This window comes from Zea mays, chromosome 3 (genome assembly GCF_902167145.1).
Source record: "Zea mays cultivar B73 chromosome 3, Zm-B73-REFERENCE-NAM-5.0, whole genome shotgun sequence".
NCBI lineage: Eukaryota > Viridiplantae > Streptophyta > Magnoliopsida > Poales > Poaceae > Zea > Zea mays.
The window spans coordinates 147,726,918-147,739,077 of NC_050098.1; the positions used below are offsets into that span (position 1 = coordinate 147,726,918).

At 43.1% G+C, this 12,160-nt stretch overlaps 1 pseudogene; it reads left to right on the top strand.

Moving 5' to 3' along the window:
- The first annotated feature begins 7,429 nt into the window (after positions 1 to 7,429).
- On the top strand, positions 7,430 to 8,709 carry LOC103652250 (probable galacturonosyltransferase-like 7; annotated as a pseudogene).
- The last annotated feature ends 3,451 nt before the right edge of the window (positions 8,710 to 12,160 follow it).

A 12,160-nucleotide genomic window follows, 5' to 3' on the forward strand; every position in this document is an offset into this window, starting at 1 on the left:
GTTCGAAGTAGTAGATCTGAGAAGAGCACTTCTCAAAATCCACACACCAAAAAGATATAAACAAATCTTCCACGCAATGGTGAGAGAACGAAGAACACAAACAAACACAATGAGCAAGAACACAAGAGACACAAGATTTATCCCGAGGTTCGGTCACACCACCAAGGTGCCCTACTTCCTCGTTGAGGCGCCCACAAAGAGCCGGGTCTCTTTCAACCCTAATCCTCCCTTTGCCGGCCACAGAGGTCAAGCCCACACAATAATCTTTGCTCAAACGAGCGGGTAATACAAACTTTCTTGTGGTCTTCCACAAGATTTGGAGACTCACAAGAGACACCTAGTCGTCTAGGAGCTAGAAGCTCCAAGAGTAATGAATCCACAAAGAACTCGATGTAGTACCAAAGCTCGAATCAAGAAGAGCAAGAGAGATTTGGAGATGAAGCACAAAAACTGCAGCTCTCAAACTCACTCAAAGATTTCTCTCCAAAGATTTGAAATGGGAGAGGCAAGAGGTGTGTGAGAGAGAGTGGGAGGTGTTTCTCAGGTTAGGAATGAAGTTTTGTGCGTGCTCTACTGTGGGGAAGAGTGTGGGAGGTGTATATAAAGGTGCCCCAAAAGCTGGTGGCCGTTGGGGAAATCTGACTGAAATTCGGTTGAACCGGTTCTAAAACCGGTTGAACCGGATTCCACCAGTCGGTTTTCGGTTCACTGGCGGACTCAGCCGGAGACTGAACCGGACTCAAATTCGGTTGAACCGGTTTCAAATTCGGTTCAACCGGTTTCAAATTCGGTTGAACCGGATTCAAAAATCGGTTGAACCGGTTTTCCAAAAAACTGCACATGACTTTTTCTGACAGGACTGACTGGCAGACTGGCAGTGACAGAGAGGAACAGTGCAGAAACCGGTTGAACCGGTTTTAGGTCCGGTTGAACCGGTTTTTGAACTGTTGCACAGATTTTGAGAAAACCGAAGTGAAACCAGGGTAAAATGGAAGTTTTAGATCAAGGATTTTGAGCTTTAGTACCAACACCAACCTTCTTTTTGGATCCCCCTTGATAGTACGACGATTCCTATACTCAAGTTAAATAAAATATAATTAAGTAAACTCCTTGAGTAATTGGTGTCTCATGTGTGATTTCTCCATGGTGTTGCTTCATAAGGATCACTAACATCCTTGTCTCACCTTTTGAAGAAAACACAAATCGAGCCTGTGACTTGTGCCATTTCACCATATATGAGTTCAAATCATGGCTTCAAGTCACCTTACTAATGCATCAACATGTTGTAACTCTTTATAACTGATTAGTTCATCGACTTAGTGCAAGTACTCTCTTCTTCACCTTAGCCATGGTACCTCGATCTACAAGCCGTCGCTTGGCCTTCACCTTCGCTTAGTTCCTCGAAGCCCTTTCCTTGCTATCTTCACCCTATCAAGCCATTCTTGAGTCACATCCTATTGAGCATCCATTGAGAGAATCATTTCTTCAATATTGTGAACCTTGCTTGAATGACATCTAGATATAACTGCTAAGATCAATCAAGCTCTAGTTTGATTCTCATATATTCATATATGGACTAATAGTAATATAGTCAAGCCAATTCACGATTCCTCGTATCTTATTCACTTTGGCTTGACCAATCCTCTTAATCACTTCAACCTCTATTACGATCATATTTATGCATAGTGATTTCTCAGGACTTGTCCATATATCCAAACCAATATAGAGACCATATTATATCCATTTGCATTGTCTCACTGGTTATTTGACCTTGTGTTGAACCTTGTTCACTGATCATTATACACTATTCAAGTATGTTCATCATACTAAATTTCCTGTTCAACATTTAGCAAACTTGTTAGACCTTTAAATGTGTTGTTATCCAAATCAACAAAACTCACAAAAGGGATGAATGCACTTTCACTAACTAGTGATTGACTAGCACGATAAACATGAAACAAATAGATATAGAGAGACAACACTCTATTATTGTTTGCTTGCTAGTGGTGTACATATAGCTATGGTCAATGTTGTTTGAGTATTTAGACCACCTTTCATTGAAGATAGCAGGTGATTAGAATGGTCTCTTGTGCTATAATTTGTCACCTAAGGATGTAGGGTTTTAGCTAATGTACTAGTGTATGTTGGACTGATCACATATTTCTCGCATACAAAAACAACCCAGTTAAAAATGCAAGATACAACCTTTCATGTTTCCGCCTCATTTTCTATTTTTTTTTTGCAAATTCAGAAACAGACGGGTCAAATGAAAAAACGGTACAAATCCAGACGTTATTTTATCCGCCCATTTTCAACCTGCTTATATGATATACTAGGTGAGTGCCCGTGCGTTGCGACGGTGTACAAATTATTCGATAAATGTTAGTGCACAACAATTACATGGAAACGAACACATATATATCAACCCCAATATCTGACATATGAGGAGTGGACATGTCAGTCAGTAATAGCAAGTGATTGTTCCCCAGAAGCCATGAAAGGTGAGATTAGGAAGAAGGGATATTGGGGAAGTAATATTCTATTTCTTAATTGCCAAATATTCGAATACAAGAGATAAATAGGCATTATGCCTTCTAACAAACATAGATGGAAAATCTCCTCAAATTGAGACAGTGGTTTCTAGCTGCGGTGACTCGGTCTCCATCGATGATTTGTTGCAACTCAATGTTCAGCACCTTGAGACAGTGGTTTCTGGTTGCGGTGACTCAGTCTCCATCGATGATTTGTTGCAACTCAATGTTCAGCACCAGATTAAATTGACTTTCGCTAACATCGTTCCTATAAATCAGACACAAATCAGCTTGGTGCTATAACAAAACAGAGAAAATAGAAGTGACCAAATCAAAAGAAGAGAGAGTATAACCATTCAGTTTAGAATCACATGAAATTATCTCATACAAGGGAATCCAATCAAGGTTTTGCTCTTTCTCACACAACATTGAATTATCTCAAACTCATAGCAGGGTACTTTATTCACCTCATAACCATTAGCGTAATTTTTTGGTTCTCGCAACAAATCTTGACTTCATTATCTATTAATAACAGAGAGATGTACATAGCCACCATGTCATGCGACCCTAAACCCAGATCGAAGCTACTCTACTCGTTACTGGAAATCCAGAAGCTACCAACAATGTATTTGTCTCGGGATGAGGCAAAAATGCCATGCCACATCGGGGTCATATACACATAAGATGTAGTTAGTGTTCATCCAAAAAATAAAAAAATAGGGGAACACACACCTGAAAGCTGTCGATCTGGGGTAGCCGACCAAACCGAGGACAAGGACGTTGGAGATGCGATGTGTTTGCTTGCCCGTGGTTTGAGCTTGGATCGAGGCACAAACAGTCAAAGGCGTTTACAATTTCGTCTACAACATTCTCCAAGTTGTGCACCTTCAAATTTAGCACTGGCATGTTCTCTGCTGAGCTGGCCATAAATTCCTACAATGAGGGGGATCATTTGAGAAAAAATATAAATTCACTTCTTTACATACATGGTCTCTTCATATGAATTTGTAGATGGTGCATAGATTTTCCTACATGATGCAGTGGAAAGGTAAAACTTGGCAGAATTTTATGACAATCATCCTTACTATCAATAAGCACTGCCATTTTTACTTAAATTGGCAAGTGGAGAGTTTGAGGAAAGCAACATGACAAAATAGGACAACAGATTCACAGTTCAGGGTGCCAGTGTTCAACAAAATCATAAATAACCAAGAAGCTTAACGATATTGTATGCTAGCATAAGAACATAAAGTGCACAATGAAGAACTGCAACTAATTTGAAATGGTATTATGCATCCATATAGCTAGAGTTGTTAGCCTTGCATTATAACTTACAATATTACCACATTGATCGATATATATACGACTCATAATTAGGTAAATATAGACACAAATCAAATTGACGATATCTTCACAACTCAAAGCATGACAGTTACCTGCAACAAATCAAAAAAATTTGCTTGCTTCCTCTCCATCTCTTGAAGTTGCTTCCTAACAAGGGCCAACTCATTCATAGTATTCAGACAACAACTATGTGTGTCATGAGTAGTAACATCTGTAATTGTTGAACCTATGCTCTTACTTTCTCGACCCTTGGGACATTGTTCTGTAACTTCTGCTGAATCACAATCTTCAGTGCATTCCTGAGCAGTAGTGACATGCTGTCTCAAAACTCCTGCTGGCTACTTCTGACACAGAGGAGCATTCTCGTTTATCATCTACAATGTCATAGTCAAACTTATTGTCTACATCAACACTTTCATATGCATTTCTCTTTGTATCTTTTAGGCTGCAGGCTTTACTAGATCCCTTCTTGTCATTATCAACCAGCAGTATCATACTCTGTTTTGGAACTGACACCTCAACACGCCAATCACCAGTCTTCATCCGTTGCAAATTTGCAGCATTGTTTATGGCTACTTTGTTAATAGATAAAGGAGACCTCCACTTTGCTGAACTGAGAGAACTACCACTGATAACAGATACAGAAGGCCCATGATCTGTTCTCCTAAAAGAAGTATCTCTTGATCCTCCATCATGTATACTTCTAGCGTCATGATGGTCTCCAAAGTAGTTCTATGTGAGAAGCCATTGATGGGCAATAGAAAATAAGCTGAGTTAGTGACTGCGATTAACTAAAGAGTAAAGACAAAATGCATAAACAATAAAGAGGACATGTGAAAAGAAACAGTAGAAGGATCTCATTAGCTATCAACATTACACGTTAATCACAAAGCATAAGGTATTAACATGGTATTCTTTATAGCCATTTAAACTCACATTTTTTGAATAATAGAACTCACAAAGAAAAGTTTGGAATCCATGGAATGTGTAATATTAGCCATGATCCACGAAAAAAATACTAAGAGCAATAACATTGCTGCCTCATCAGCAACTCGAATACTTTTGTAGTTAAATATGTGTAAATAATATAAGGGGTACTAAGGACCCTCTCATATTTGATTCTTTTAGTTGATTACCTTTGAATTAAGATGCATAATCTTGGAATTCATGGAACGTTGCGGCTGCTGCTTGCCACCGCCGCGGTTGAGCACCTCCTTGTAGTTGAGCAGCGAGTTTAGTTGCTGCAGCTGTAGATGCAGCCCGAACTTGTTGATGAAGTCGTCCGCGCGTGTGTTCACGCACTGATGCGCCTCCGCCTCCGCCATGACGCCACTCGAGTTCGACTTGCTCATCCTCGCGTCCTGCTTCTTGCCCTGCTCCTGCGCCGGCTCCGACTGGCTCTGCCCATAGTGCGTCGCCTGCTGCTTCTCATTCTTCTTCATAAGATACTTGTGCATCCATTCCTGTAGTATGTTCAAATTACGACTATCATGGTTACTAACCTTTTCCGATGTATACTTCAAGCAGGAATACGTAAGGATTCACTGGTACATCATAATTCCCTATTAGAAATGACAAACGTTTGCATCTACTATAGTGTCCATACACCATCAAACATTCCTTAGGAAAAAATTTACGGTTCAAAGTGGTAGAATAAGTAGACTACAGAGAACTCTTACCAAGCTAAAATAATTGCAGAATCCTCCACAGAATGTGTGGTATACTGGTATCCTTCCTAAAAAAACAAAATCAATATGAAACTGATCTATATTATATATGGCACACATCTGAAAGGTGTTTCTTACCAAATAGTACGATACCCGTGCTTTGCGACGACACACAATCATATAACGAATTAACGATTGATGGACACATGATATACCACAATGGTTCCATAGAAGAGGAACATTGTATTATTTATTTTTTTATCTACCACAATGGTTACTCGTTCTCATATAGATTGTTTATACATAAACTTATTCATATGCTTGTGTTCACATTTTTGTTCCCTTTGGAATTTCTCTTCTTCCCTTTTCCTTTCACGCATCAACCTCTCCTCTTCCTTGCGTCTCTCACCATCATGTCTTTACATTTCCCTTCGCATTTGTTCTTCTCTCTGCATAAATATGAAAATATTAGCAATGCATCATGGAAGGTATGCATGGACTTTCTTAGTATAACTAAGGAAGACCTTGCTCTTCAAGCTCCTTTCTGATTCTCTTTTCATGAGCCTCGACTCTATGAATCTATCTGCATCAAATGGATGTAACTAACAATATCTCTTCCAGGATAACAGATCAGATCTAACCACTCTGATACTAAACCTCATTTTTGGTAAAGTTGTTGTGTTCAAAATTCTGAAAAGAACCACATAGAGAATGAAAGCATCACGTCTGCTAATGCAGTTACTGTGTGCACATCCAGTTTGCTCGAACAATTAGAAAAAGAATTCTCAAATGCTACCTATCTAGCATCATTTATCACACATATTTTCTGGGTTGATGAGAAAATGCCCAACAAACCAAGTTTGTACATGTTTTCCCTTGTTTTCCTCTTCATCGTCATCTGGTACCAAGGTTCAACCTTGAGCAAGGTTCTAACAGAAAAGAATAAGTGTATAAACCAAGTCTGCTTGGGTATAACCACAACAACTGGCTTCTCATCCTCTGGGTTGATGAGAAGAAAAGGCTTATATTCATCACCAATTTTGTTCTGCTGATAACCAGGAGTTGAGCATATATGAGACATTAACAAAATTCTATAATAGTAGACATTTGAGCGCCACTTTGGCAATCATCTTATCAGTTATTACCTGTAGCCGATCTGTGATCTTGTCATAACTTTTGGTTGGCTTGACCACGAAGATTTCCCTTGAATAATACTCCACCCTTATTCAAACATTTGAGCACAAATTGCAGTTTTTTTGAAAGAAAGCATATGACAGACAAAAGATGAGTAATGCAAGCAAAATAGAATGGACAGGGTATCATAAACGAGTTAACTGTGCTGCATTGTTATACTCTGGTAATGTGTTACCATTGTTGTAGGCTTCTTTTATCAGATCATCCAAAGTGTATACATACAGAGGGCTGGTAGCCACCTGCTTATTCAAGCCATCCACATAATCTTGATGGTGCTTACCCCAGTGAAGTTCAACTATTCTCTTGCTCATGTAAGGTTCCAGAGCATCCTGGATATTGTACCACAAAACAAAGTTTAACAAAGTGTCAGACCTCCGCATCCGGTGCCGCTGTTCTGTTCCTCAGTCCGCCCCATTGACCTCGCATGGATTCATGCTTGCTTCTCCCCAACTCCACGCGCCGATCCTCCAACTTCTAGGAGAGCGCGACACGATCCAATTGAGGTCCAGGAGGTGGGGGTGCTTGCGCGCTGTCCGTGTGTTCCCCCCTGTTTCCAACCCAAGCCTGGTCGCGCCACCGCCGGATGCCATCGCGCGCCTGCACAACGTCTTGGTGAGGTGGTCGAAGTAGCAGCGGCCGCCGCAGCTCGGGAGACCTGGCGCAAGGAAGCGGTGGCCGAGCCGGCGGAGCGCGATGCTGTGGGTGGCGTGCCTGTCCGACTTCTTATCCGCGCCATGGTGGTGGTGGTGGTGTCGCTGCAGTTCGACGGCAGCGTCCGCTTCCCGGGACAGATCGCAGGGGGCGCCAGGGGGGTCGCCTTCCTCCGTGCCCCGCCGTTCCGTAATGCCGCCGACTGCGGCGCCGGCGCGGACAACGGCACCACCGCCAATGTCTACGACCCATGGCTCGTCCACATCGCGACTACGCTCGACGAGGAGTACCTGAGGGTCTCCATCGCCGCGGTCCACTCGGTGGTGCAGCACGCCAGGTGCCCCGAGAGCGTCGTCCGCGCGGTCTTCCTGCAGCTCTGGTTCAAGGCCTGCTACCTGGACCTCGGGCGCGTCTGCGAGCTCATCTCCACGTCGGTGCGGCAGGCGCTGGAGCAGCCGCTCAACTACGCGCGCAACTACCTGGCCGAGCTCCTCACGCCACGCCATCTACCTCGACTCCGACCTCGTCCTCGTGGACGACGTCGCCAAGCTGTGGCGCACTGACCTCGGTGGGCGCACCGTCGGCGCACCCGAGTACTGCCACACCAACTTCGCCAAGTACTTCACGTGCCGGTTATCTAGTCGGACCAGCGGTTCGTCGGGATGTTCGTGGGGCGGTGGCCGTGCTACTTCAACACGGGTGTCATGGTGCTCGACCTGGAGCGGTGGCGGCAGGCGGGCTACACGCGGCGCATTGAGCGGTGGATGGAGGTACAGAAGCCGCTGATTAAGGGCGGGATGCGGCCGAAGAAGGGGAGCTCACGCATGGTCGGCCTCTCCCCGATGGGTGCAAAGTTGCCGGCGATCTGCACGGCCGGGTTGGCCGTGCTGGGTAGCCCGTGGAGCCGCTCGAGGACGTTGGCCACAAACCCCTCCTCGAACGCGTCGAGCGCGACCGCCGCCGCACGCTGGAACAGGTTGAGCTGCTTCTTGCCGCCGCCGCCAGACTTGCGCGGCGCCGCAGCGTGCCTAGGGACGACAATGGCAGTGGGCTTCTTGGACGGCGCCGGCAGGTCGGCGTGGAACGACGCCTGGAGGCACTCGTGCGGCACGGAGCGGACGGCGCGCGGCGAGAACCTGACGGAGTTGGAGGCCCGGGCCCTCGACCCGGTCGGCAGGTGCCGGTGTATGGAGACAGAGGTGGGGAGGATGTCGGTGGCGGGTGCGCGGGGCATGAGCACGGCGCACTGGGCGGGGATGGAGCGTTTCCTGGGATTGCGCGAGGGGGCGCGCGGGCGATGGATGATTCCTAGGATTCTGTGATTGCGCCGATGGAAGGTTGAAGGTGCCCGAGGGGCGATGATGGCGCGAGGCGGTGATTCCTGAGATTGCGCGAGGGCAGGATGTCGGGGCAGAACATGGCGCACTTGTGGACGCCTACAATAGGATCTTATAGAGTAGTAGGGATTAATAACAAAGAGATGTACATAGCCACCATGTCATGCGACCCTAAACCCAGATCGAAGCTACTCTACTCGTTACTGGAAATCCAGAAGCTACCAACAATGTATTTGTCTCGGGATGAGGCAAAAATGCCATGCCACATCGGGGTCATATACAGATAAGATGTAGTTAGTGTTCATCCAAAAAATAAAAAAATAGGGGAACACACACCTGAAAGCTGTCGATCTGGGGTAGCCGACCAAACCGAGGACAAGGACGTTGGAGATGCGATGTGTTTGCTTGCCCGTGGTTTGAGCTTGGATCGAGGCACATACGGTCAAAGGCGTTTACAATTTCGTCTACAACATTCTCCAAGTTGTGCACCTTCAAATTTAGCACTGGCATGTTCTCTGCTGAGCTGGCCATAAATTCCTACAATGAAGGACATCATTTGAGAAAAAAAATATAAATTCACTTCTTTACATACATGGTCTCTTCATATGAATTTGTAGATGGTGCATAGATTTTCCTACATGATGCAGTGGAAAGGTAAAACTTGGCAGAATTTTATGACAATCATCCTTACTATCAATAAGCACTGCCATTTTTACTTAAATTGGCAAGTGGAGAGTTTGAGGAAAGCAACATGACAAAATAGGACAACAGATTCACAGTTCAGGGTGCCAGTGTTCAACAAAATCATAAATAACCAAGAAGCTTAACGATATTGTATGCTAGCATAAGAACATAAAGTGCACAATGAAGAACTGCAACTAATTTGAAATGGTATTATGCATCCATATAGCTAGAGTTGTTAGCCTTGCATTATAACTTACAATATTACCACATTGATCGATATATATACGACTCATAATTAGGTAAATATAGACACAAATCAAATTGACGATATCTTCACAACTCAAAGCATGACAGTTACCTGCAACAAATCAAAAAAATTTGCTTGCTTCCTCTCCATCTCTTGAAGTTGCTTCCTAACAAGGGCCAACTCATTCATAGTATTCAGACAACAACTATGTGTGTCATGAGTAGTAACATCTGTAATTGTTGAGCCTATGCTCTTACTTTCTCGACCCTTGGGACATTGTTCTGTAACTTCTGCTGAATCACAATCTTCAGTGCATTCCTGAGCAGTAGTGACATGCTGTCTCAAAACTCCTGCTGGCTACTTCTGACACAGAGGAGCATTCTCGTTTATCATCTACAATGTCATAGTCAAACTTATTGTCTACATCAACACTTTCATATGCATTTCTCTTTGTATCTTTTAGGCTGAGGCTTTACTAGATCCCTTCTTGTCATTATCAACCAGCAGTATCATACTCTGTTTTGGAACTGACACCTCAACACGCCAATCACCAGTCTTCATCCGTTGCAAATTTGCAGCATTGTTTATGGCTACTTTGTTAATAGATAAAGGAGACCTCCACTTTGCTGAACTGAGAGAACTACCACTGATAACAGATACAGAAGACCCATGATCTGTTCTCCTAAAAGAAGTATCTCTTGATCCTCCATCATGTATACTTCTAGCGTCATGATGGTCTCCAAAGTAGTTCTATGTGAGAAGCCATTGATGGGCAATAGAAAATAAGCTGAGTTAGTGACTGCGATTAACTAAAGAGTAAAGACAAAATGCATAAACAATAAAGAGGACATGTGAAAAGAAACAGTAGAAGGATCTCATTAGCTATCAACATTACACGTTAATCACAAAGCATAAGGTATTAACATGGTATTGTGGTATTCTTTATAGCCATTTAAACTCACATTTTTTGAATAATAGAACTCACAAAGAAAAGTTTGGAATCCATGGAATGTGTAATATTAGCCATGATCCACGAAAAAAATACTAAGAGCAATAACATTGCTGCCTCATCAGCAACTCGAATACTTTTGTAGTTAAATATGTGTAAATAATTAAGGGGTACTAAGGACCCTCTCATATTTGATTCTTTTAGTTGATTACCTTTGAATTAAGATGCATAATCTTGGAATCCATGGAACGTTGCGGCTGCTGCTTGCCACCGCCGCGGTTGAGCACCTCCTTGTAGTTGAGCAGCGAGTTTAGTTGCTGCAGCTGTAGCTGCAGCCCGAACTTGTTGATGAAGTCGTCCGCGCGTGTGTTCACGCACTGATGCGCCTCCGCCTCCGCCACGACGCCACTCGAGTTCGACTTGCTCATCCTCGCGTCCTGCTTCTTGCCCTGCTCCTGCGTCGGCTCCGACTGGCTCTGCCCATAGTGCGTCGCCTGCTGTTTCTCATTCTTCTTCATAAGATACTTGTGCATCCATTCCTGTAGTATGTTCAAATTACGACTATCATGGTTACTAACCTTTTTCGATGTATACTTCAAGCAGGAATACGTAAGGATTCACTGGTACATCATAATTCCCTATTAGAAATGACAAACGTTTGCATCTACTATAGTGTCCATACACCATCAAACATTCCTTAGGAAAAAATTTACGGTTCAAAGTGGTAGAATAAGTAGACTACAGAGAACTCTTACCAAGCTAAAATAATTGCAGAATCCTCCACAGAATGTGTGGTATACTGGTATCCTTCCTAAAAAAACAAAATCAATATGAAACTGATCTATATTATATATGGCACACATCTGAAAGGTGTTTCTTACCAAATAGTACGATACCCGTGCTTTGCGACGACACACAATCATATAACGAATTAACGATTGATGGACACATGATATACCACAATGGTTCCATAGAAGAGGAACATTGTATTATTTATTTTTTTATCTACCACAATGGCTACTCGTTCTCATATAGATTGTTTATACATAAACTTATTCATATGCTTGTGTTCACATTTTTGTTCCCTTTGGAATTTCTCTTCTTCCCTTTTCCTTTCACGCATCAACCTCTCCTCTTCCTTGCGTCTCTCACCATCATGTCTCTACATTTCCCTCCGCATTTGTTCTTCTCTCTGCATAAATATGAAAATATTAGCAATGCATCATGGAAGGTATGCATGGACTTTCTTAGTATAACTAAGGAAGACCTTGCTCTTCAAGCTCCTTTCTGATTCTCTTTTCATGAGCCTCGACTCTATGAATCTGTCTGCATCAAATAGATGTAACTAACAATATCTCTTCCAGGATAACAGAGCTGATCTAACCACTCTGATACTGAACCTCATTTTTGGTAAAGTTGTTGTGTTCAAAATTCTGAAAAGAACCACATAGAGAATGAAAGCATCACGTCTGCTAATGCAGTTACTGTGTGCACATCCAGTTTGCTCGAACAATTAGAAAAAGAATTCTCAAATGCTACCTATCTAGCATCGTTTA